The sequence below is a fragment of the Halyomorpha halys genome, unplaced genomic scaffold (assembly GCF_000696795.3).
Source record: "Halyomorpha halys isolate HHAL.00 unplaced genomic scaffold, Hhal_1.1 Scaffold90.1, whole genome shotgun sequence".
NCBI classification, from domain to species: domain Eukaryota; kingdom Metazoa; phylum Arthropoda; class Insecta; order Hemiptera; family Pentatomidae; genus Halyomorpha; species Halyomorpha halys.
In genome coordinates, this window is record NW_027109220.1 from 1,019,226 (window position 1) to 1,024,630 (window position 5,405).

At 33.2% G+C, this 5,405-nt stretch overlaps 1 non-coding gene across 1 annotated transcript; it reads right to left on the reverse strand.

Annotated features, from left to right (window-relative positions):
- Positions 1 to 306: 306 nt before the first annotated feature.
- LOC112211544 (U6 spliceosomal RNA) lies at positions 307 to 413 on the reverse strand. Its single transcript, XR_002945638.1, has one exon. It is a non-coding gene; the product is annotated as a U6 spliceosomal RNA (small nuclear RNA).
- Positions 414 to 5,405: the final 4,992 nt, after the last annotated feature.

A 5,405-nucleotide genomic window follows, 5' to 3' on the forward strand; every position in this document is an offset into this window, starting at 1 on the left:
GTTGTGGAGATGTACCATTCCTTGAGATTCTGATTTTTCTGGACCCTCCAATTATTTTATGGTGTGGATAAACTTATAACTGAATAAACTTATCTTATACGAATTTTTTTTTTTTTTTAATATCTTTATTGAAATTTACAACTGTATAGAGATAAGAGAAGAGAAAGAAATTTATTCATTCATGCTGCCCAAATACATCGGGTTGCTACATTACACAGCATACTGATCAATCCGTGATCGGAGATATATAAATTGCATTCCGTAAATCTGATCTTAGTTAAAATGGAATGTTAAAGGCGTGTAGAGCAACCACCCATTTGTAGCACTCAAATGCGTGTCATCCTTGCGCAGGGGCCATGCTAATCTTCTCTGCATCGTTCCAATTTTAGTATATGTACCGCCGAAGCGAATACTTAGATGAAATTTAAAACTTAATAAAACTCAAAAATAAATTATCTTAATGAAATACCTAAATTAAAAACTTAAAAGTACATTACAATAGTGATGTCATTTTTTAATGTTGAGATACAACATAATAATAAATTATTGCAAAAAATAAGGCAAAGACAAGCTTTGGTTGGCAGTTACTACCAGCTGCTGTGGTGTCACGTGCCAGTGAAAAATACAACATACAGATAAGCCAAAAATTAAAAAGAAAAAAGTCTTTATTACATTTTATTAATTACATCATTAATTTTTAATTGCATTGACAATTTTAAATATGTATCCAAAGATACCTGATTATTATTCGATGCAAACAAGCCGTACATTTTTCACATTATATAGTAAATAGAATATTTTGATTCTAAATAAGGCACAAAAACAATGTGGTAATTAAAACGCTACAAGAATCACTTTGTAGAGGTTGTTTAACTGTTAAAAAAAGGTAGCGTCGCCATTGTTGGACAACTTTCATTCCCCAACAATGCTTGATGCGCGCGCACACAAACACTCTTCTTGAGACAGATTTTTATAAAACATATCATGTGTAGCAATGTTGAGTAAAATTTTCAGACTTTTACGTAAAAAGTGAAGTTGCTTTAAAAAACTTAAAAAAGTGTCACAAATTTTGGGACTTTTACGGTGCATATATCAATTATACATTGAATATATAAAACATTTTGCAAATAAATCATGAACCTCTTCTGCATGAAATATCTAAATATTTCTTTATAATATGGGCGATAATTACTTTATTATATTAATCGAAAAGTCAAGGAAAGGATTCAAACCATATTGATATGAATGTAACATTTTTAATTAGTGGTTTTAACAGCATAAGTTTTTAAAATATTATATACAAATACTTGAAGGCAGTAGATTTACGAAAGCTACAAGATTATACCGAACTCAATGGAAAAAAAAAAGATTTTGAAATAAATTATTATTGTACCTCTTAGAATATTTCTATGGGTCGAAAATATTTATCAATGTAAGTATAGGTTATATGAATTTTGAATTAGGTTATTTTCCATTTAAAGACGTAATAATAAAAGTACTAGTAGTATTTATATGTAATTTTCAAGACAAAACATCATGAATTCGAGCATTAAAAGTATATTTAAAGTTTATCAAATACATAAATGTATTAACATAACTTGTACCTGTAAGTTGCATGTTTGAAATGTCTTAGGTAAACACAATATTAATTACCGTATTCAGAACTTACCGTTGAAGAAACAGTCACAAAGTTGGTTCCAAAACATTAAATAAAATAGGAAACACATACAATTAGGCTTACTAAAAAAGATTCATAACTTACCAAACTGGCTGACAATGGAGGCATACAGTTGCTTGACTGAGCACAGGGGAGCAAATACAGTGGAGTGGGGGTAGGAACTAGGAGAGGGGATAGATCAAGCTCTCCTATTGGCTCCCCACCCCACCATTTACAGACACTACAGATAATTCGTTCTGGCATGGCTGGATATATATTACTTTGTATAAGACAATTATTTGCAAATAATACTACAACACTGTGACACATATTATGTTACATAATGTATATATTATATATTCAAGTACTTACCATCGACTAAAATAATATATCGATACTAAACTTCAAGTATCAACGGCACACCTTACAAAAAAAAGTTCTGATTTTATTTCAGCGGTTACTTTCTCTAATAGGGTCGTGTTAAAGACTGTCTCAAATCTGGTTATTTTGTGATAAAGTAACTCCAATTTACAGTACAATCTATGAAATACATCAAACACTTATTTAAAAAAAAAGTGAGATGTGCCACAACCCGACTACTCGTTTATTGAGCAATATTTATTATTACTACTAAAATATTTCTATATAAAAAAATCAACAGGACTTTATATTTTTGACAGTTTTGACATTTATTTTTTTATCTACAGAATTTTATTTCCTGGTCTCCATGCTCCTTTAATTTCACAAAACGCTTTAAATAATGAAATAGATATCCTAAAAATACAGAAAATAATAGAATTAATAGGGCTATTTAGTTTTTCAAAGATAACGGTTTTTCAAGAATTAAGAACATGACACTTGGGAATTGATGTTTCTTTATTGTTGTCTGTTCCATTGTAGCGTTAATGACCCTATTCCTTGAACAACAAATGGCCTTCAGAACAGCTATGTAACTTAAAACTGTCTTAAAACATCCCAAAATATTTCTGTAGATTTTTTTATATGTTATAGTTATTGATAAAATTTATTAAATATCAATATGATTTTTTGACTGGAGATTTTTTCGCCTTCATTTAATCTAAAAAAATAAATCGGGTTTCAAAAAATATTTTTTAAAATACGTTTTAAATTAAATATGGATTTAATGAAGTAAATAAGCTAATACATAATAAATTTGAGTTTATAGAATTTTTTTTCCGTAATATCACCTTCTATTGCACATTGATCTCACAAGCTCAATTGTTATTTTAACCTTTTCCATTTCTGTAACCCTCCATTCCAATCCTACATACCTCTGTATTTATCAGTCTTTTCAAAACAGACTCAGGAATTGTTTTGAGATGGAAAAAACGTGAATTTGTTTTTTCATTCTCTATTAGTGTTATAGTGAACACATAATTTAAGTAAACCTTGCTTGTAAAATTGTATAATTTTTAAGGAAATTATTTTTATTTTTATTAAAGAGATAATAATTCTGCCGTCAGGGACCACCAACGGAAGGGAACAAAATCCCCAGGGCCCGGGTTTTCGAGTCCAATGTTAGTTGAAAAAAAAAATGTAAAATAAAATTAATTATTGTCAAGTAATCAACAAATAAAAAACTCTTGTTTCATAATGTACCTGTAAATTTTGGTTTCATTGTAAACTGTAAGCCATATCTTATTAATGTTATTGAAAAAAATAAAACACATAAAATATTGAGTCATAGAAATTTTCAATTTGTAAATTTCGAAGGTATAGTTTATGAATTTCCCTCTTCACCTATTCCTCTCAAGCTAACAACGCCTTTGAGGTTAAATTTCTTTATATATTATCTTATAACTTATTCGAGACTGGCTCTATCAATTAAATAAATTAAATTACATGCAATTAGTGGAAAGATTAGCTCATTGGCAAGGCACTTTGTAACAGATTCCAAGAACCCGGGTTCTAATTCGGCTGTGCCAGATAATTATTTTTATTTCACTGTAGCCGCGAGTCGGTTCGGGAGCCCTGGTGTCCACCCGGCCTCAAAAAGTGGGTAAAAATCTAGTTGTCGAACATGGCCCAATCAAATTACCTAGGAAATCATACTAATTTATAATAAGCTTACCTTATTTTATGTTCAATTACCTGTGTATATCATATATTTCATTTAAATATAAATTCTTTCCAAAGCTCTGCAGCCTTCCTCGGAACCCTCCGTGTCCTGTGAGGAACTGTGAGACCCAATAGTCTGGGAGGACCCACTTAGCCTTCAATCTAGAAAGGATGGTGGGGAAGAACTTTCTCTAATTAGCACCCTTTTGGTATACTACCCACTATCCGTCAATTCTACACCTCTATTGAGTCGTCCCGCAGCAATTTCTTTCTTATGTTTGGAGTCTCATCGATCCTCTCTTGCTAGCTTTTAGCTAGCCCTGCCTCTTTATTTCTTGTTTAAGGACATTCCCCCTGAGAATGAGGTCCTGGGGAATCGCTCCGGCCAGCATCTGCACTGCCTCATGTAACACCGTTCTGTATGTCTTCGTAACCCTCAGCAGATATGTCACCCCCTCACCTGGTCTAACCCTCTCTCCTTGGATATCCAGGGTGATAGGATGAGCTCTGTCCGGGGAGCCTGTTATGAGTATGGCCTGAGACTTGGCTGCTCCCATACTTAACTTCCTCTTCACGCACCTTATAAGAACATAGCACTTCATCCCTTATACCATTAATAAATTCAAAAAACATTTGATAAAATCCTCTTAAACAAATCCTACCTATACTCAATTTCCAAAAAATTCCTTCCCACCAATTTCGATTCGTATTCGTCATTCCACAGTTCAACAAGGCCTTCGTGTTGTTGACCGCATATCTTTTGCTCTTGAAAGCAAGCAATACTGCACTGGCGACTTTCTGGACGTAGTTCATGAACTTTAGCTGAAGCATGCTTTACGGCAGTGGTACGAGGGCTTGCTTTACAAAATCATTATTCATTTACCACAATCCTTATACCTAGTCCTCAGATCGTACCTCTCTAATTGTCCGAGTTCGCTGCGAGACATATTATTCCGATTGTAACCCAGTTGAAGCCGTTATTCTACCACGTTCATGTCCTGGACCCTATTATCTACATTCACTTCACCGCAAACATCCTTACAATAACTGATACTTTTCTTTCAGCATTCGCTGATGACACCGCCACCCTATCATCCTTCTTAGACCCTGAAATGACATCTCTGAACTTATAAAGGCACCTCTCCCAGATTGAGGAATGGAGCAACAATTGGCGAAAGTCTAAAAGTATCAAAATCTAAATGCAAACATATTACATTCACACTCCAACGCGCCTCCTGCCCCTCCACTTTCTTCTTTAGACACAGTCCGATATCTTGGCTTCGCCCTAGACAAAATACTTTCATGAAACTCTCATACCAGATTTAAAAGGCCGAAGATTTGACCAGTTATACAGTCTATCAAACAGACACTCTCATCTTTCAATTAAAAACTAACTACTGGTATAGAATATCATACTTAAACCTATCTGGGCTTACGAACTTGAACTATGGAGGAAAGCTAAACTATCGAATATAAGACTTATCCAATCCTTGCAATCTGAATAACAGCCAATGCCCAATATTACGTCACAAATAAGACCCTTTATCATGATCTCAAAATCATATTTATTCTTGATTTCATCCTATCCAAATTCTCGACCTTCCATAAAAACCTTACTCATCATCCTAAATCTCTGGCACAATTCCTATCCAACTTCAACCATAAACAA